The sequence below is a fragment of the Canis lupus genome, chromosome 12 (assembly GCF_048164855.1).
Source record: "Canis lupus baileyi chromosome 12, mCanLup2.hap1, whole genome shotgun sequence".
Taxonomy (NCBI): domain Eukaryota; kingdom Metazoa; phylum Chordata; class Mammalia; order Carnivora; family Canidae; genus Canis; species Canis lupus.
This window is the reverse complement of record NC_132849.1, coordinates 59669728-59692554: the sequence shown is the minus strand read 5'-3', so window position 1 is coordinate 59692554 and position 22827 is coordinate 59669728.

Here is a 22827-nt window from a genome sequence, read left to right as displayed (position 1 = left end):
TTTTAAAAAAGAAAGTATAAATTAAAAACAAGAAAGAAAAAAGTTTTAAATTGCCTGTAATTGCCATCCAGAACTTTTGGCAATTATCTTCCACGTGTACGTATAGGTGTGTGTATTGTCTGCGTACACGTGTGGCATGTATGTACGTGTGTATCTGTGGTGTGTGTTAATGTGGGTTTTCTCTTCTATCTGAACCATCTGAAATTGCTAGTATCAAACCATTTTGACATCATCTGACAAAATAGCACTTTCATATGGCTCAACCTAATATTTCAGATAGATTTAAAGAAATGGGACTATAACATATTACTATTTATATTCTGACTGTTTTTCATTTAACTGTGTAAAATAGTGTCCTTTTTCTGAGGTTAGGCATTTTAATAGTTTAAAATTAAACAAACTAAATAAACTAATTCCCAATGGCTCAGCATTTTCCATTATATGGATGTCAGATAAATGTTTAAATATAGCAGACTATCTAAAGAAAAACTTTCTGATTTTCCACATTTTAACATTGTTATGAAAAGCATCCATATCTCAAGCTTCTTCCAGTCATAGCATTGATGCTTTGAAGTCAAACGTTCAAGATATACTCTCCAAGTGAAGAACAAACACAACCACTTAGCATTTTGTAAATTAAGCTCAATTTCTGAATAATGCTGATAAATCAAAGATTGTTAGTACATACACTTGACCCCGGCCTCCCACAAAATTAGTTCTTGCAATCAACAGCTTCTATTGCCTAAATATTTACCTTCCACCATCACCAAGTTACATACTGCCATCTATTTGTTGAAATATTCTCCCTGACTTTACAATGCTCCCCCCCACCCCAGTCAGGGACACTTACACTGTTACAGACACGTGGGGCAGTGCCCTCTGACCCATGACAATATCACCAACTACATAAGCTAAAATATGCCTCCCCAGCTACCAGGATAGGGTGGGACCCGTATAAGTGAAACTATAAAAAAGAGATGGGGCCACACAAAGACAAAACAATGAGGGAGACATTCATTTAGAAAACATTTCTAGGATCATGCTCTGAAAATCTGAAGTAGAGTTAATTATTGTTCCATTAAAGCAAAAGCTTCACCAGGGTACAGTGGGGGGAACTCTGCAATGAATGCATCTCAGCTTTCCCCAGGAAATCTTACACAGAGATGAATCACCAGCCTTCCATATGCTTTGCCACATTTCACCAAGCACATGATGGAAAGCAGCTCAGAAAACCCCCACAGTGTTAGGCCAGCTCTCAACTAGCCCTATCCATTTTGAAAATGGTGGAAATGGGCATTCCAGTGGTAGATCTCATGTTCTTGCCATGGTATGCTTTCTCCTGGTTAAAAATAAAACATCATTTTTTTCTAAAGCAATTTCAATTCCAACAAACCATAGAGAATGAAGATTCTGAAAAATAACTTCAATTGAAAAATATTTATTAGCAAAAAAAAAAAAGAAAAATACTTATTAGCAGAGTTAAATGTAATCGTATACATATATGGAGAGATTTTAGCCAAATAACCTGAAACTTCAGTAGCAGATACAACCTGCATTTTCTTATGCTCTGAAAGTGGCACTCCCAGTTATCCACATTTCAGGCAACGCCCATTTCCTTTGGAACTTTGAGGCTGATTTCATTGCCCTTTCTACGTCTCATCCAGAATTGGGAGGGAGATACTCAGATGTTTGTAAATAGAAGGCAGCAACTGAGAGAGAATTATAATAATTTACACGTTGATAATACTTGCATTTGAAATTTCAAAGAGCTCTGCAAACTCACCTGTACCATTTCCCTCATTTTTTTTAGGAAAAACCTGGAGCACACCCACCCAAGGTAGTAAACTAGCTGCAAAGTCAACAATAGAAGCAGAAAGTCCAGAGACTTCTTGGTGAGCTCCCTGTAAGTGGCCAAGCACAGAGAATGCATCATTAGGGCTGACGCGCCATTGGGACAACATGTACGTAAGCCCTTGTGAGCACGTGGAAATCACTGCTGGTCCTGGGAAGAGTCTTTTGTTGTCCAAGAGATGATTAATCACATGTTCACAGCTGGAGATTAAACAGACCCAAAGAGGCAGCCATTGTCACCTTTCGCCATCATTCCAAAAGTGTAATAAACAGGGGATACCAGAAACCGTTCCTCCTCCACATGCCCAGCTGCTTCTCCTACCCACCCTCTACCGAATGCTCAATACTAATTATATTTTAAAATGTCAAATGCTATTTATTTTGACGTTAAAAAAATGTCTTTGGAGAGTCAAAACAGTATCTTTAAAGACGAACAATCCTGATAGTAAATTTGCAGCTTTGAAAGTCAACATATATTTCTCCCTTTGCTCTGCTTGCGGGTTTTGAAGTCTTCTGCAGAAACAAGAAGCGACACTGATCTTCAGAGGTGATGTTTCCATACAGCAGCCAAAACTAAAACTAGCACTCCCATGGAAATCTTCTAAAAGATCACCCAAATAGATATACACGGTCACATGCACATCAGAGAAATCCAATCAACATATGTTAAATCCATTTTCTGTTTTTCAACCAATGTAGCAAATTACACACGAATTTGGTTTGCTCTATAGGATTGTTTAATCTGTTGGGACAAATTGGGCCTGCTGTCTGTTTTTGTAAATAAACTTTTTTTGGCACCCAGCCACACCCATTCATTTATAGATTGCCTATGGGCTGCCTTCATGCTCCGACAGCAGCACTGAGTAGTCAAGACAGACACCTTACGGCCCACAAAGCTGAAAATCTACTATCTGGCTCTTTATAGAAAATGTTTTATAAACTCCGGTTTAGTCTATGAAATGGATTAGCCACAAAACATCCTAGAAAATTACAAGAAAATAAATCACCATGCAGAGTAGATTTAGGAGAGGCAACATGACTTAAAAATACCTCTTGTAAATAACAATAATAATAATAATAATAATAATAATAATAATAATAATACCTCTCATGTTGATGGGTGCCACCTATCACATCTACTCACCTCCACCTGCGACCACGGAAGCCTCCCCTCAGTGAGCACCCAGTACAAGGCTTCTGAGGCACCCTTCTGTGCCATGAAAGAGTCATATCCACAAAAGCCATGAAAAATAATCATGAACCCACTGCTGGGCAAACACCTCCCACATCACAGCCCAGCCCAGCCCTGGACAATTCAATGTGTCCTTTAACACCAGGCAGGAATTGGCTTCCCTGACCAACTTTGACCAACAGAGTTATTTGACAGATAGTGGGAAAAATCCATCACAGGACTCCTTGGAAAGGCCTCCCACCCCCTCCAGCTCTCTCCCAGGGCTCGGTAGCCAGGTCACCTTCATCTGTAGCTCAAGGTCACTGTCTTGACACTTCACTCTCTAGTCACCATTTCCAGCCACACACAGTCCATGCTGTCAGAACTTCTCTCTTTTCTGGTTCTTCTCATGAGCACATAGCACAGTAAAGCACGCCCCGGGAAGGACACAATGGGGGGGAAGCATCTCAAGGAGTGAAAGCACTGTGCTCTGTAGTTGTGGCTCTAAGCCACCACACTTCCCCATGGCCACATCTCATTCTGACCCTGACCCCACCCCACTACCAAAAGGTGGTAGGGCTCCATGCAATCAGCACTGGACTGGGACTCGGAGGGTCAAAGGTCTAGTCTAGTCTCCACAGCTATCTGTGTCTCATGAGCTACAGGAAATTATCTAGTCTGTGTGGGTCTTGTTTCTTCATCTATAAAATTTCCTCATCAAGAAAGGGCAGTAGTAATTCCCCTTTCTGAGATTAAAGGCCACTCTGAGAATCCAACAGATTCTTTAGTCTGTTTCTCTAACAACAACAGCAAAGTACATAAATATTCTGTGACTTAAGAGACCAGGGGAGAATAAAAAGCAGGTGGATTTCAGGTCATTAAAATCGTCCTGCATATTCATGACAGAGCTTGTACTTTGTCCTGAAGACAATGAAATCCCCATGAAAGCTTTTTAAACAGGGCAATGATATTACCATATTTGTGCTTTAAGAAATTAGAAAATTGTCAACACTGCAAAGAATGACTTGTAGATGTAGGGAGGTGCTATGGTCAGGGTGGAGAATGGGAGAGGGAGGGAATAAAAAGACAGAGGGAGAAGGACCCAAGGGAAGGTATCACTTTTTGGGACCACTGCTAATCTAGGTGTAGTCCATGACCAGCAGCAGCACTCCACCTGGGAACTTACCAGAAATACAGAATCTCATGTCCCACCACAGACCTTCAAAATCCACACTTAAACAAGATCTCCTGGTGATTTGCACTTTAAAAGTGCTGGGCTACATTTTAGTTAAGAGGCATTAGAGATGCTAAAGGAAGAACCCAAATCACTGCAGTACAAATAGAAAAGGAACAAGAAATTTGAGTTATGTGCAAGGGAGGACTGACCACATTTGATAACACTTGACGTGAGAAATTCAATAGTGAGGAGATCAAGGAAATGCCCAAGATTCCAGCTAAACACTGGGGACAGAGGTCCTGCCATTTGCTAAAATACGGAATACAAAGAGAAGAGCAATTTTGGAGATATTATAAAATTCCCCTCGTGACATGTTAACGCCAAGTGCCTATAAAATTTTGCTGGGGTCATGTCCAGTGGGTACTTTGGAAATATAGTTTTAGAGTTCAGCAAACAGGCCCTTGGTGAAGAGAGAGGGTTGGAAGTCAAAGTAGGGAGCCAGTACTAGAAGCTGAGGAAAGTGGTGACATTGTCCATAAAAAAAAATAAATAAATAAGTAGAGAGGGTAAGATGGTAGAAGAAAAAGAAAAGAGAAAAGCATGAGAAAGAGAAAGATATGCAAACTGTAAGAAAACCCCCAATTAAGGTGAAATTAAAGGGAAAAGGAGGAAGTTGGTTCACTCAAGAGGACTTCTATTATCAGAGAGGCAGAGCCTGCTGGTTGACCTAATCCAACCATCTGCCCCGGCTCTGTCTCTTTCTCACCCTCTGGTTTTAGTTCAGCACATGGCTGCTCAGGCTCCACTGATAAATACCTCCATAGCCAAGTGAGATGAAGACGAGAAGTCTCCTACCTAGGAAACTAGTGCTTTCCTTAATAAGAGCAGGTACCATGAAACAGTAGTGGAGCAGGATAAAGTGCACGGAAGGTCAGGAAAGAAGATGAGAAGATTAGACTTTCCAGACTCTCCTTTTACAAGAAAGGAGATGGGGAGAGGAGGGTCCTACCTTGAACAGCAGGATTTTGTTCTGTGTTGTTTAGCTTAAGAACTGTATAATTTAATATGTTTATGGGCTAAGAGGAAGGCGTCAAAGAAAAGCAACAGGGAGAGCCCAAAGACACAGAATGGATGCAAGTGGAGGAACCAGAACCTGGCGGGGAGTGGGGGAGGGGTGAAGAGAACAGGTAGGGGGCTCACCTTGGACAAGGGGGTGAACACATAGTGCCTACACGGATTCCAGGCACCAGGGCTCCATTATGAACCATAAAGCAGGTTAACAGAGTGACAGGGTAGTCCCCAGTGTAGTCAAGGCACTCAGGCAGTTGGCCAAAGGTCCAATATGGAAATGATATCTAGAATGGAGGTTGAGTGCCCAGGTACCTGAACGGCATTCCGAAGAATCCCTGCCCTTCCTTTGCATTCTGCTTCCTGGGACATCAGTCTCAAGCCATCCAGGGCAACTGAGAAACCTGAGCTGTCTTTGAAAAAGCTTTTGCACATATTTGCAAAAATCACATTTGCCTTCGAATTCGACTTTAGCTCTTTAGCACATAAACCAGCACATACCTACATTTATACAAGATGTAGAAAAAGCATCATATTTCATAAAAGGTGAAAAAGCCTGGAAACCAAGAGAACAATGACACTGTCAGAGACGAAAGCACTTTTCGAAGTTGACAACTCACTGTTTACAAAGGAGCTCATTCAGGAAACCTTCAATGATTCGTATGGAAAACAAAATCAAGAAATTACTTTGTCAGAATGTGCAAATTTAACCTCTAGGGATTTGGGGAGGGGGCAACAGGAGCAGTTCTGTAATTACAAGTCGCACGGAGGTACTCCGTTCTTGGCAGTGATGAGATTGTGCAAATTGAAAAGTATGTAGTGACAGTTGGTGGCAGAAATCCTAGAGAAAACGAAGCCTGCCAGGTACCAATCCGTGCATGACAAGATCATCACAAATGCATGGATGACTCACATTTTTTCCCCTCACAATTTAATGCTGGTTCCACAATATGTGATTTTGGAGATTTTGTGCTTCTAGCTCATGTCACACATGGTCTCTATCCCACTCCCCTCTCTCAGGTCAAAGATTCAGGGGGCGAAGAACAATGACAATATTTGGGAGATTCAAATGTCATTTTGGGAACTCTACAAGGAGCTAAACTCTTCTGGTTTTGAAATTCACAATAAGAAATACATCAAAAAAAAAAAAAAAAAAGAAAACCCAAAATTAAACAAATGAGAAGTGGCACGTGTTAAGCATCATATTAGCCACAAACGTTGACGGAAACCCTTTTTCCAAGTAAGGGAAAGAGCTTTGTGATTCCATGTATTATTTCAACAGATATTGATGAGGCACCATATTAGCTGCTCCCGCGCTGTCACAAAGCACCACAGCCTGGGGTATAAACAACGAACGTTGATTCTCTCACAGGTCTAGATGCTGGAAACCCAAGATCAAAGTATCCCCAGAGTTGATTCCTTCTATGGGGGATAATCTGTTCCAGCCCTGCCCCACTCAGTGTGCAGTTATACGGGACTAGGGCTCACCCTAATGATCTCATCTTCACTTGGTTCCCTCTGTAAAGACCTCATCTCCAAATAAGGCCACATTCAAAGTACCAAGGTTTGGGATTCCAACCTATCTTTTCTGGGGGGAGGGGAAAAGGGACACAATTCAACCCTTAACAGGTACTTCATTTGACCTTGGCACTATACTAGGTACTGGGTAAATAAGAGTGAAGAAAAAAGATCACCCTTGTCCTCACAGAGCCTACAGTAGGGGCACTCAGATAATTACCCAAATAATCATCTAACTATATCTGTGATAAGAGCTATGAAGGGTCACATAAGAAGGCAGCATGGAGGACAAAAACAGTCTAGGGGTTGGGACACCCTCCCCCAGGAAATAACACTGAGCACGAGTGTCTCATGTGGCAAGGACAGGCTGTGTGAGACTGGCGGGCACGGGGCACAGATCATGGCAAACTGAAGAAAGGGACAAGTGCTGGAGCATGCATCTCAGCCATAGTCACAAAAATGAGAACAAGAGCTCCCGCTTCTCACTGGCTGTTCTCTTGCCTCCCCACAGTCTCCTGTTCCCTGGGCTACTCACTCCCACTCCCTCCCTCTCCTTTTGTAACATTCAGAAGTGTTTAGTTTTGTATTTTCTTATTTTTCAGGAATACATTTCAGAGCTATCCAAAGCTAACAGTCTGTCTCTAGAAACAGTGAGTGCCCCATGCCCAAGTTCCCAGAGACCACTTCCCAGGAAACAGCCTTGACTCAACCCTGTCCCCTAAATTAGGTGATTCATCACTATGTCCTAGCATCTCCCATGGCTTTGTCATTAAAAGCCTAGATTCTGGATTCAGAGTGCCTGGTTTGGAGTCCCCTCTGCTTTTTGTTAGTGAGAGAGTCTTATCCTTCTCCACTGTAAAACAGGAGTGATCAGGATACAGTTCTCCAAGTGCTCCACATCACAATTTGTTGTTAGATCAAATGAGTCTGTGCATGTAAGGCACAGAGAACTGTTCCTGATATAGAACAGACACACAATAAAAATTGGATATAACGGCACTTAATGCAAGTACCTACTGCTTTACATGCCTCTTCCACTCAACTTAAAATTTTTTAAAGACCATTTTACCCAGTGCCTAACAATGTACATCAAAAATAATATATGCACAGTGGCACCTGGGTGGCTCAGTCCATTAAGCAAGTGACTCTTGATTTCAGCTCAGGTCATAATCTCAGAGTCACTAGATTGAGCACCACATGGAGCTCCACTCTGGGTGGGAATCCTGCTTCTTGCAATTCTCTCCTATCCCTCTCCTGTCTCTCCTCCAACTCATGTACTCAAACTCACACACACGAGCTCTCACTCTCTCTCTCTCTCTCTCTCTCTCAAATAAATAAATCCTAGGGGCACATGGTGGGGCTCAGTCATCTGCCTTCATCTCAAGTCATGATTCCAGGTTCCTGGGATCAAGCCCCATATGAGGCTCCCTGCTTAGCAGTGAGTCTGCTTCTCCCTCTCCTTCTCCCTCTCCCACTCCCCCTGCTTGTGCTCTCAGTCTCTTTTTCTCTCTCTGTCAAATAAGTAAAGACAACCTTTAAAAAAAATAAAAATTAAATAAATAAATCTTGAAAAAAGTAGTATATGCACAATAAATACTTAACAGATGGATGAATGAACAAATTAATAATGTATTCAAGCCATTCTTGAAACATCATAGATGCATTTCTGCCTCAAGTAAGAGATGGCTGAAGTGCAAAGACTAAGGCTCTTTATAATTTAAAAAATCTGTTCTTTAAAGATTTGTGTTATTTACATTTTATCAACCCATGGATTTATAGTTTAAAATATAATCTGACCCACAAATGCACAGGCCACAGTTACTGAATAAACTTTGTTCCTACTTTATTTAAAGTGTTTTCAGATAATAATGATAGCTTCATAGTTTTTTTTTTTTTAACCATGACCATAAATAGCCAAGAGACATTCTGAAAGTCCCCTTGTGAGAAGGCTCCTGGATCAGTCAGATGTGCTCTATTAAGTATTAGTATATCCCACAAAATGTGTTAGGTGTTATGGACAATGAAGTTCTTAAGGAAGCAACAGTGATGCATCATTAAGCACCAAGTATCAGACCTTGCACTCTCTCCTTTAATCCTCATACAATCATGGGAGATATATTTTATCATCACACAATAAAGGAGCAGAAAGATGCAGAAACTGGTTCAAAGCCAAGTTCCCCTCTAGAGCCCTTCCTTCCAATTGCCATTCTGTTTTTATCTTGGAAGTGTATTTTTTAGTCCCTATTTCAAATCTGGTTCACAAAGGTATACAACTGGTTTATTTTGATGCCATGCAATAAACCCCCCTCCCTTGCCCTGCGTCAAAGTTATTGAGGGGGAAAATGTACACTAAGCTCAGTACTTGGTGGCCTCCAGCGGCTCAGGGATGCTGCACCAGGAGATGGGGGGAAAGTTGAAACTCAGCCACTAGGGAGTAGGGGAGAGCCACCCAGGCTGAAGAGTAGAGGGTTTGGGTGAAGATGACAGTCCTTCAGGTAGGGTCTGCCTGGCTATTCCCTGTGTAGACATGGTGGTCCTGAGTATACCAAATTCATCCCAGATGCCAGTGAATTCAACTGTTGTATCTCTAAGACATTCCACATCTAAGAATCAGCAAAGATAATTGATTAAAGCTGGAGACAAAGGATAGATGATCTTGATTTACTCAGGGAAAAACTGAAACTAATGACCAACCTATGTGTTCCAATATAGGTAACCAGAGATACACAGGCTAGCAATGGTGTTTTTAAATGTCTTCCAATTTGAGACTGATTAATGCAAAAATCATATAATCCTCTCTGAACATACCAGAAAATAGATAGTAGATTGCAAAAATCACATTTGGATAATCTAATGTGCCCAAATTGTGCCCAGGAAGAAATCTGATTAACGGAACCTACAGCCCATCTTACTGATCCAGGGGCCTTCTCACAAGGAGATTTTAGAATGTCTCTTTACTTTTCATGGTCATTCTATTTCAAAAAAATGTACCTATAATTATTATCTTAAAATACCGTAAATTTTAGAACTGAAAAATACAGTAGCTAAAATAAGTACATCAATGAATGGAGGATAAAGTGGAAAGAATGTGTGAATTTGAAGACAAAACAAAATTAGTTACCCAATTTGAACAACAGGGTGAAAATAGACTGGGGGAAAAAAAATGAACAGAACCTTAAAGACCTATGAACCTGAAACAAAAGTTCTGATATTCATGTCATCAGAATCTTGGAAAAATAAACAGAGAAGGCAAGGTTAACAAGGCACTGAGAGAATAATGAAGAAATAATAAAATCTCCAAATTTGGTAAAAAAAAAAAAAAAACATTAACATACAGATTCAAAACACTGAGCAAACCTCAAACACAGTAAACCCAAAGAAATCCACATCAAGACACATCATACTCAAGATCTCAAAACTAAAGACAAAGAAAAAAATCTTGAAAGCAATGAGAGAGAAACAGCACTTCACCTACAGGGGAAAACAGTGTGAATCGCAATAGACTTCTGATCAGAAACCACAGAGGCCATAATGAAGTGACACAACATTCTTCAAATGATTGGTGGGGGTGGGGGTGGGGGTGGGGGTGGGGTAGAAAAGGAATTGTCAACCCAGAATTTTTTATCAGGCAAAAATTTCCTTCAGGAAATAAAAAGAAATCAAGCATTCTCAGAGGAAGGAAATTAAGATCATCTGTATCCAGCAAACTACTCTGAAAAGGGGTTAAAGAAGTTTCTGTGGGGGATCCCTGGGTGGATCAGTAGTTTGACGCCTGCATTTGGCCCAGGGCATGGTTCTGGAGACCTGGGATCGAGTCCCGCATCAGGGTCCCTGCATGGAGCCTGCTTCTCCCTCTGCCTGGGTCTCTGTCTTTCTGTCTCTCTGTCTCTCTGTGTGTGTGTCTCTCATGAATAAATAAATAAATCTAAAAAAAAAAACCCAAATCCACCCATATTAAAAAAAGAACTTTCTATGAACAGAAAGATAATGATAAAAGAAAGAATCTTGGGACATCAGAAAGGAAGAAAAAACAATATAAAGAGTGAAAATACAATCAAATACAATGCATTTCCCACTCTAAGTTTCCTAATTTATGACTGACAATTGAAAAATTAGAACACTGTCTGATACACCTATTATGTATATGTAGAAGAAATAGTTGAAACAACTATATTGTTAATGGGGAAGGGTAAAAGGAGGTAAGATTTCCATACTTGACTTGAACAGGTAAAATGCTGACACCAGTAGCTTATGATAAGCGGATGATAGATAGATAGATAGATAGATAGATAGATAGATAGATAGACTGACAGATAAACAGGCAGAATGATCAATCAAATTATAGCAATAATTAGCATAGCCATGAAAAGAAATGCACTCAAAAACACTATAAATAAACTAAAATGTAAGTCTAAACATATTCAAGTTACCCACAGGGAGACAGGAAAACTAAAACAAAGAAACAGCAGAAAATAAACAGAACACAAAAAATAAAAGGGCTGACTTCATCCCTAACATGTTAATAATTATATTAAATATAAATGGTCTACATACACCAATTAAAGACAAAAATTGGTGAATGGATGAAATACATAGGCAGCAAGATCATATCAATTGATGGAGACATTTTTTTTTTAATAAAACTCAACACTAATTCAACGTAAAATCTCTCGGAAAAATAAGAACAAGCAGGAAAACTTCCTCAACTTGGTAAAGAACATCTACCAAAAAAACCTACAACTTACATTATACCTAGTGGTAAAAAATTGAATGTGTTTCCCTAAGACTGGGAACAAGGCAAGAATGCCTGTTCTCACCACTCTTCTTCAACACAGTGCTGAAAGATCTAGCCAATGCAATAAGACAAGAAAAAGAAATAAAAGGCACACAGATCAAAGAGGAAGAGATAAAACTAATCCTATTTGCAGATATCATGATTAACTATGCAGAAACCTCCAAGGAATCTCCAAAAACTCCTAACATAAGTTAGTTCAGCAAGGTCAAAGGATACTAGACAAATATTAAATTGCACTTCTGGTAACTCTCAATGAACTTATGGACACGGAAATTAAAATACAATACAATGGGGCATATTTGTGTCTGGCAATTTCTGAGCTTTCTGTTGTGCTTCATTGACAAATATGTCTATTCTTCACCAATACCACAATCTTGATGGTAGCTATATAATGTCTTAAAATTGTGTATACATTGAAAACAGTGTCAGTTTCTTAAAATCTAAACCTATAATTACCATACAACTAGTATTTGCACTCCTGAACATTTATCCCAGAGAAATAAAAACTTATGTTTATTTAAAACCTATATATCAGTGTTCATAGCAGCTTTATTCATGGTAGCAAAAATCTGGAAAGATCCCAAATGTCCTTCAGTGAGTAAATGTTTAGACACACTGTGGCACATCCTTACCACAGAATACCACTACTAACAACAAAAAGAAACACATGCCATGTGTTGAATTGATACATGCCATAACCTGGAAAAACCTCTAAAGAATCACTTTGAGTGGGAACAAAAGCCAATCCCAAAAGTTACACACTCTTAGATTCCATTTACATAATATTCTTGAAATCCCAAAAGTTACACACTCCATTACATAAAATTCTTGAAATCCCAAAAGTTACACACTCTAAGTTACATACTCTAAGATTCCATTTACATAATGTTCTTGAAATGACAAAGTTAGAGAAATGTAAAACAGATTCGTGGTTTTTGGGGATTGGAAGGTGGCAGGGGGAAGTCAATGTGGACAGAAAAAGGCCACATAAGGGATGCTTGTGGTGATAGAGACATTCTGTATCTTGACGGAGTCAACGTCAATATCCTGATTGCAATGTTACACAATAGTTGGTTAAGATGTTACCAATCAGGAAAATGGGTCCAGGGTACATGGAATCTTTCTGCATTATTTCTAATATATGAATCTATAACTCTCTGAAAATAAAAAGCCTAGTATAAAATAGCATAATTTTTTTAAAAATACAAAAGATTCATAGACTACATAGTTATCTGTTTACTTTTGTCTCCCCATCCCTCCTACCAGAATGCAAGTGACAGAGCCAAGGCACTGTACATTTTGATCACTTATATGTCTCCCACATCAAGCAGTCTGGAGGGCATGAAACACTCAAATCTCTGTGGGATAGGTCAAGGCAGGGATGCTGACCACGGAGCAACGTTAAGAGAGCAGGGTACGCCACATTGGAATTTAGGAATAATCTGACATGCCTTAAATCCACGCTGCATGGCTCACACGAGCTATGCCTGGCTCTGATGCTGAAGTCTTCAAGAACCCTGGAGATAATGTCTACCTGGTACTCACCACCACTGTCCAGTCTTAGGAAGCATGTCACCGAATGTGTCTTTTGAAAAATATCATTAAAATTATACCCTAGATATAAATGACAGTCGACATTTATTGGGCACCCACAGTGTGCCAGGCAAAACACCTCCAGTCATTCAGGATATCAGCTATTTGATAGCCAAAGCACTTGGCTCTTTTCCTATGGAAGTGATAAAGTTAGGAATATTGTTATTCTTGTTTCAGGAAACTAAGGAGGAGAGACATCAAGTAATTCACTGAAAGTTATAAGCTGCTACGTGCCTGAGGAGGTATCCACACTCAGCTCCCAATGCCTAACCCCTAGAAACCACTGCATGGCGTGGCCTCCCATAGCATGAGACAGAGCTACGGGTGTCCCTAAACTTCATCCCCATATAAAGTATACGATATTTTGGCAGGAGCTGTTCAGTGTTTTATGAGTGTTTCAAAGCCTGCCCTTCCCTCCGTCTCCTTTTCTCTCCTATTTCTCCAATCCTCTTTTGACAGGAGCTAATAATCAATAGACAATTGTTAATTTGGAGCTTATATAAATATAAACACCAACTTTGTAAACCAGAAGAAACTAGAAGGAGACTGTCCAAGCCATGAAAGTAAATAGAGCCTTACATAAATCCTTTCCCACCCTGTTTTGGTAAATGAGATGTTTTTAAAACTGCAATGGAAATTAAAGTCTTCTTATCCCATAGAATTTGTCTTTTATGATATTAAATACAACTGGCTGATGAGTCCTGGGGTCCAACAAATGTCACTGAGTGACTTTATTGTCATAGGAATTTTCAAAAATTCTTCATCATTTAAAATACCCACAGAAGGGGTGCCTGGGTGGCTCAGTTGGTTAAGCATTTGCTTTCAGCTCAGGTCATGATCCCAGGGTCCTGGGATCAAGTCTTGTGTCCAGTTCTCTGCTCAGCAGGGAGTCATCTTCTCCCTCTCCCTCTGCCTGCCTTCTACCCTGCCTGTGCCCTAATAAATGAATAAAATCTTAAAAAAAAAAAAAAAAAAAAACCTCAGAGTCTAAAGACAATGAGTCCTAAGGAAGGGCTTTCATTCTGAGGAGGGAGGAAAAAGATGAGGACTAGAACAAATTAACTGGTAAGGAAAAAAAAAAGAAGCTTAATTGTTACATGGGAAAAGTGGCGTTGAGCAGACTCCACCAGGGAAAGATCTAGAAGGAGAAGATTTAAACTGGGGAAATGCAGAGGTTGCCTGAAGGGAGGGCAAGAAGGGATTTGGAAACAAAGAATGTGGACCCCCCTGCTGTTTAGAGAGCCTCATCTGGAAAAAAGACAGATGTGTTTAGAGAGATTTTTGAGGTTTTGCCTTATGCTACACAAGACAAACCGTTTCCTGGGTCTCCCCACAAAATCCTTAGTGAAACTCCCACCTTCGAGGTGCAGCCTTGCAAAGCCAGAAGCTTGCTGCAACCCAGTAACTATTATGAAGAGAGTTTAAATTCTAAGGCATGGGCAGGTACATCTGTTCATTAAAAGACTTAAAAATTTTTAGTACGTGTCTTTTTTTTTTTATTATTATTATTATTTTTTTTTTAGTACGTGTCTTAAAAAAACAGTTTTCTTTATTTGTAGTGACATGAAATTTAAAATTAAACCATATTAAGTCATTGATTACAGCTTATTTAGCTTCCTTCTGAAGCCTTTAAATAAAAGACCACCTCACTACTGTATTAAAACCTACTTTGATTTAGAGGGATTAATAAGAATAAAATCACACACACCATGGGCTGTTTGGCAGGGAGACTATAGCCCCTCTGGGCCTGTTCCACAGAGCTCTCTCGACCGCGGTCCCAGGCCCAGGAAAGAGTGAGGAGCCTAGAGGCTCACCTGTGAGAACAGAACACCACTGGCCACAGATCACAGCAGAACCGAATGCAAGGAACAGGCTTTTTGCGAGGCTCTAAGTACTTGGAACACGAGAGCTCACTTGAGTTTCTCAGCAAACCTTCCTAGGGCTGCCCTCAACCCTCGCCCATGCAGATTAAGAAACAGGCCTAAGACCTACTCACTTCTAAGGTGACACTGGAAATCAAACTGAGGTCAGACTTTTCCCGATATCCCATTTAATTTCCTAGATGACTCCAAAACAGGACCTGGCTCACCCTGCGAGTCTCAGATTAAGTGCGTCCTGATTTCTCCTCCTGCAAGCAAGGAGCCAACCGTGGGAGATGGGCTCTCTCCTTGAGATGAATGCAAACGTCCCTGAGGCACCTGCCACACTCATTCCCAAATGAATTACATTTGCATAACTGAACCCATCTTTCCTGCCAGTTAGGAGGAAAATCCTCCCCAGTGGTAGAACCTGACACCTCCAGTCACTCAGGATATCAGCTATTTAATACCATCCCCAAAACACAGACATGGGAAGGTTAGGGCCTTTGAACTTGAATATTTATTTCTTCTCAGTTACTTCTCAAGATTAAAAAAAAAAAGTAAAAAAAAAAAAAAGTAATCCTTCATTGGATAAAGGGTTAATAATGGATAATACTATCCTATTAATATTAACAGTGGATAATAGGGAGCAAAAAAACTTTAAAAAAAGCTTTATAAAAAATTATAAATAAATAAATAAATAAATAAATAAATACTTTATAGAATCAATTTAATTCTCCAGCAACACATTTAAATGTTTTTTTTAATATTTTATTTATTTATTCATGAAAGACACAGAGAAAGAGAGGCAGAGACACAGGCAGAGGGAGAAGCAGGCTCCATGGAGGGAACCCAATGTGTGACTCGATCTCAAGACTCCAGGATCACATCCTGAGCTGAAGGCAGACGCTTAACTGCTGAGCCACCCAGGTATCCTTCCAGCAACACATTTAAAGAGTCTGGGTAGCAGCCACCTCCTTTCAGATGATCCATCACCTCAGAATGCTTTCATAAGGAGCTACTTTTCCTCACTTGGTCCACTTGCTATTAACCACGGTAAAGGATTCGTCTTTGCTAAACGCAGGCCCCTAAGTTATTTTCCAAAGCTAGAGCTGCTGGAACCCATTAGTCATAACTCAATGTTGATACACAGATCTCATTTCCTGAGATTTTTCCCAGTGAAGTCCTGACTCTGAAGCCCCAACCCTTCTCTAAATGTGTTCCGATCTGTTCTCATTCCCTTCCCTACCGAACCAGTAGGGGATGGGGATGGCACTCACCCCCCTGCGAAGTCATCCAGCCCAAGAGCAGAGGTGGGAGGGTTGGCATCTCCTTCATCATTATTACATTGTAGTGTCCTCCTTCCAGGCCACTCAAAGTCACAGGAGAACCCGTGAGTCCAGGAATACGGAGGGTCTCTGGCCACTGCAAACAGCTCTACAAACATAATGTGTCGTTATTTTTTTAAGATTTTTTTTAAATTTATTTGAGAGAGAGAGTGAGAGAGGGACAACATGAACACAGAGGGAGAGGGAGAAGCAGAATCCCCGCTCAGCAGGGAGCTCGACACAGGGATGGACACAGGGCTCGATCCCAGGACCCCAGGATCATGACCTGAACCAAAGGCAGACGCTTAACCAACTGAGTCACCCAGGTGCCCCCATAATTATCATTATTATAATCATGGTACCTGTATTTTTTCATACCCCATTCTATATGCTCTCCTGAAATCCTCATTCGGCCAGCTTTCCAAGGGTGCCACAAATCTAAACTGTAGATGTAAATATGCTGAATTTTGTTCTGTCATTTTAACTTGATGTTCCAAAAACCTTGAATGAAACCAGTATCTTTACAAACATTTGAGTTTTGCTGTTATAGAGACCATATAACTTAATGTCCAGAATGCTACAATTTTGTGAGTGAAATGCATCATTCTTAAAAACTATGCAAGCAGCTGCTATAAGAACAGAGACAGTCCTGAGCAAAACAGGCTGTGTAGCCGTGCTGACTACGAGCCTCCTGTTGCTGAAACTCTATTTCAATACATGCATTATTTCACAATAAGGAGAGAAAAGCTGATTAGTTCTGTGCCTTATTTTGTTTTCTTTCTCATTCCTTGGCATTCGTTGTGCAGGTGTTTGTAGAGAAGAGAAAATTCTTCTCTGGTCACTTCCACTGTTTTTATCGCTTTGGTCTATTTTTTTTTTTCTTATGTGAGTTAGCTCCTGCCTAAATTGCACCACTTTCTGTTTCTTTCTGCCAATACTTCCTTAATTGTGTCTTCATTTTTTTTTTTTGACTAATGTAGAAATGTTATACTGTAGGTGTTTTTGGAACCATGTCACTTCCATTAGGTAGGGTATCTTTTATTTTTAAAAAGCTAGAGTTGCTATTTTGAGATCTCATTGTATGGTATTGAATATGCTCATTGCTCACTTGTTTTCACAAAAGTATCCTTAAACCCAGGCTTCTGGGTTAGGACACACCTGCACGGAAACATTCTGTTCCAGCCAAAAGTGTGTGAGGGGGAGAAGCGGGGAAAGACCAGCAAGCATCACATGAGATATAAGGAAGCAGGTGGACCTTCCCGCTGGGGACCATGGAGCCTGACCTGGTTTCAGCCTTTTTACATAATAAAGGGATTTTATGTCCTATGAAAATCACTTGAAAAAAACAAGTTTGGTGAAAAATAACAAATAAGGTGATGAGACTTTCACTGAGACATGTACATGGAGATTAGATCTGAGGAAAGAATATAGGTGGCATAATTTTACCAAGGACCAGCAAGTACAAAGAATAGTTTCACAATCTTGCACTCCCCCTCCCAAAAAAGTCACAAAAGGATGTAATATTTTATAACTTATAAACAGAAACAAATGGAATGTGTTTCCCTGGGGGGTGGGGGGGTGAGGGGTGGGAATGCTTTAAAACAACTGGGCTTGTTTATATTCACGCTAACACTCCTCTCCAGGTAGGTTTGCTTTTTAATCCCACTCAAAAAAAAAAAAGTGATAAAAGAAGTAATATTATTAAGCATGCTGAAAAAACTGTTTTAGTAACATGGGGAGGGCTTATTGTATAATACTGAGTGCAAAACACAGAATTCGAATTAAATAAATAAATAATACAATTTTAGGAGACACTATTTACAAACACACACACACACACACACACACACACACTTTCAGCAATTTCCCTAATCTCTCTCAGCAGAGACTAGAGATGAGTAAAATCAAAACATTCATGATGGTTGCCCTTTGGTAGGACAAATGGAGATTTCTTTTTTCTTAGATTCCTTATACTTTATAGAATTCTCCACACTTTCTTCCATGAGCATATATTTTTAAAATACTTTATTACAAATAAACAAAAAAAATGGACAGGAAAGAAAACCACAGCAACCAAAAGACTAATGTCTCCCTGAAAGCATTTTAAATGAAAACTTAGAAGACCAGCATCTCTCTGCTGCTTGCCACTTCCATTCCCCAGCGGAAAATCTTGGATATTTTATAATTACAGGAACCCTGCATATACGGATATAAGAAAGTTCCTCTACTGACATGGGAAACTCCATCAGACCTGCAAAGTCAGAGTGGGTGGCTTTGGCTAGAAGCCTCCAGCAGTGCCAGGGAGACAGGGGCACGTCTTCCCGGCCTCGCAGCAGACAGAAATGACCTACTCCTCGCGTGAGAAAGCCCCCAGCTTGTTGTCGGCGGCTCACATTCTTTGGGTCACATGTCAGAAGTGCCGGATTCTTGCGCTAAGCCTGCAGGTATGCTGTGCCAGTCACATGCCCCGTCCATCACCTGCATCCTCCTGCGGGAGAGCGCACACTGTTTCAGGCACATCCTGGATGGATTGCATTTCAGAGCCACCCCCTCCGCCAGCTACAGGAAACATGCCCTGTTTGCAAAGACCCACGTAAGTCTTCCTACTAAAGAGGGACGTGCTATCAAAATAGCCACCACCATCCCTGGGTGTTCTATGCATCTAGAAGGATTCAAAATCTGCCTGGATTGGCAGTTTCTTCCCAGTGGTGAGGCTTATATTCATCCAGCTACGTGCCACGTGCTGCATTCATTTTTGTCCATGGAACAGCTGAGCCTCTTAGAGTTCCAGGAAGCAGTTAGTGGAAGGGTTCCTCTCTCCAGCCGCTGCCCCCACTCTATTTTAATGATAGACAGGGACAGAAGGAAGGCAGAGTGACAATGAAGGCTCCTTTGTCAAAGGAGAGAATAGCCACAATAACGTCCCTTTCCAAACCTCACTGGTCTCCTGGTGTTCATGAATCTCATTAGTATGTGCAGGTGTGTGACCTCCCGACTCCCAAGGTTTTGATATGTAGAGGTCTTAGAGGGGGGTATTGCATTTACTAAAAGGGGGCGCCCTCATTGTTAACGTTCTCCTGCCTTTCTGTTGGAGCCAAGGAAAAGCTACAAATCTAATGGGATGTTCGGCCAGAGCACACTCAGACCAGCTCGGCCTGAGCACACCTAGACCATCCCTCCGCTCTCAAAGCATGAACTGTGTCGATGAGCTCTCTCAAAACCAACTGGTTCTGGTCGTTAAAACTGAAGTGACCTGGCCAACTTGGGTGAGCGACTCATCACATCCACATCTTGGAGATAAATAAACTTGGATCACGAGGTCAACGTTGTCAGCAAGAGAGAGGGGAGCTAGAATCTAGTTCTCAGAAATGCTTGTGGCATCAGTTCCTGGCCGCACCACTAGCTTTATAAAGAGACACCAGTGTTCACCAGGGCTATTTCAGACCACACACCTGTCCTTTCAGCCTCCTCTTGGGCACTTACCATACCTTTTTTTCGATCCATTCTTCATATTCCATGAGTACACCACAGCCTACTATGTTTGTTACTCTGACCAAGACTTGGGTTCCTCATCATTGAAATGGGATAATAATAATAAAATGGGACAGTAATACATATCTTGAGGGACTGGTAAGATTGTGTGCATGGCAACAAATGCACGCCATGGCTACTGTGCTATCTTCCCCACTAGAAATAAAGCTTATTTCTCTTGGGTGAAACGTCTCACTGCTTGCATATTCCCTACTGGGTTTAGTTTTCCAGTTCAGTGTTGTTGCTTTGTTATTATTTTTTAAGACACTAAAATAATATTTAATAAAACCCCCATTGGCTGGGTACCATGGATGTGGATCTAAAGCATCACAAAAGGGGCCCACGATAAAAGCCAAGAATCCTGTTTAAGTGTCTCACTGGTAGTGAGCGCTGGGTAAATGCTCATCTGTGGAGTTGGGTGAAGTTAGGTGATGATATGGTACAAGGACAGTGAGGACATGGGGAGTGGTCACAACCAGAAGGGAGCGTGTAGGGGTCATCTTGGCACTTCATCATGCAACCCAGGGCCCTGGGGAAACTGGCTCTGCAAGACGCTTCAGTAGGCTGAGCCGGTGAATACAGGAGAGCATGAGGCAGGGGGTCCAGGGGGCCCTCCAGTGCTGAGTCAATGTCTCCATGAAGGACAACCAGCAAAAGCATCATTTTCAGAAAAAAAAGCACTTGGATTCAATAATATATAGTTTGTCCGATTTTCGCTGAGGCTGGTGGTAGGTATTATTTTATTTATTTCAGCCCTGAACACAACTACGTGGGACTCATCCTGGTCAGCTGAGCTTGTTCGGACATAGGATGCCCATCAGCCCATGCCGTGGGCCTCCCAGCACAGAATGCCTGGCAGCAGTGAGGAACCCAGGCCTGGAAGTGTGGATCCCAGGGTGTGGGAGCTACCACAGTGCCCCTGACAGGTGCAGGCCTGGGCAGCTGGGACCTGGTCTGGTGTCCATTCTGCTGCCCGCCGCCCTCCCCATCTGGGCCCCTAGGGCCGCTCCTCGAACCCTCCCCACAGGTCCACACGACCACTTTGAGCTAGCACATGCTTCCACGACGCATCCAGGAGGCGATGGCCCTTGGGTCTACAATATGGAGAGGAATGCAACCGCAGCTTGGCTCTCCGCCCCCTGCTAGCGTGCGAGACAGTCACCCCATTCCCGAGCTGGAAGCCCCTCCAAGGTCCCCTCCGGGGCTCCGGCTTCCCAGATACAGAGGCTCAGGCCAACTGGTTCCCCGGCCACCACGGCGAGGCGGACAGGACAGTGGGCAGACGAGGCGCCAAAGGCTGCAAGGCTGGCAGACGCTGCCTCTTCACCAGGCTCTTTCGAAATCATCAGATGTTATATTTAACGCTGTCACACTCGGGCCAACAGCCGGCACACCAGACAGAGCCGGCTCTGAGACTTCCCACAGAACTTCAAGCGCGGTTCAGATGCTGGTTTAGGTCACAGTCTGGAAGCACCCAGAAATAAGAAGTCATGATGCAGCAGAAACAGACACCAGCCCGTCGATGTGAGAATAGATCTATTTATGGGGCTGTGGGCCGGGCACTTTGCACCCAAGAATTCGTGAGGTGGGAAACCAAGCTAAACCAGCAAGATCCTCGCTGGCTCTTTAAGAAGCAAGAGAACCGGAGTCTGGACTCGGTCCTTCTGCTGCCGAGGCCAAGGGGTCTTTGGTTTGGTTCACTCAGACTAACTGCTCCTTGCACAGCTGCGGCCTTCTGATGCAGCTGGGGCCCCGGTACCAGGACCCCCAGGCCTTGCAGAATGCCTGGGCCCTGTCACTAAGGCTGAAACGGGATGAGCAGATGAGGAGAACCCTCTGGAAAGTGGGAGAGCCTGGGAACAGAAAGAGACTCCGAGTAGCAGGTGATTCGAGGGACCTCCCGGCGCTGTGATGTTGCCCTGGATCTGGGCACGTCGTGCTCGATGACAGAGCACAAGCCATCGTGCCAGCAGACAGGAGGGGGGCAGACAGGTCAGGAGCTGCTGTGCCTTCGCCAGCTTGTGCGCTGCTCACACGGCTCCCTCGTCCCTCCCCCGTCCCTCTCCAAAAGCTGCCTCTCCCTCGAGGATGAAGCCATTCGCTGCTGCTTCTAGAATCTTCTCCGTCTATTAACAGGAACCAATTTCCCAATTGGCCGTGTGGACCGTTAAACCCCTGAAGGAAAGGACCCCTCGCCTCCCCTCAGTGGCTCCCACGGCCCCTTCCCATTTGGTCCCTGATGCCTAAGAAAAGGGAATGCCTGGGCGATTTCCGTGACCTGAACTCCTGGGCCAAGGCACACAGCCGGGGACCGGTGCCCAGGAAGGACAGGGCAGGTGGCCCATGTCACCGAGAAATGGAGACGCTGCCGCAGGGAAGGGGAAGGCAGTGTTGTGGCAAAGCCACGTGGGGGGCACGTGGGAGGCGTGTGCAGAGCACATGAGTGACCTGGGAGTCTGGGAGGCCTGGGCGCCCCCCACTCCCCTGGCCCAGCTACAAAATCGAAATACTAATAATGCCGTCAGAGAGTTGTGCGAGGCTTCAAGGAGGTCAGAAACTCACTGGGTGCGCCCCGAGGTGCTCTGCAAACGCTAACAACACCCCAACGATCGTGCGTCGCTGCCACCGGTCTCGGGATCACCCTGCCTCCCGACGCCCTGCTGGCCCTGCACGCGGGGGGCTCCCACGAGGCCGGGCGGTGACCTGGGGCTGACCTCTCACAGGGCCGTGGCGGGAGCTCCCCAGGCTGCCCCCATCCGCAGGAGGCTAGTCCATTCTCTGCACTTCTGTGCCCCGATCTCACCTAAAGGCTCCCACTCTGATGACATCTAGGATCCGTTCCAGGGTACGGACTCACGGATACAAACTCTGCAAGGTCTAGGAGGAGGGCTTCGGGTCTAGGGCAGCCGAGCTCCACGTGGTCATGCGCTGCTGGG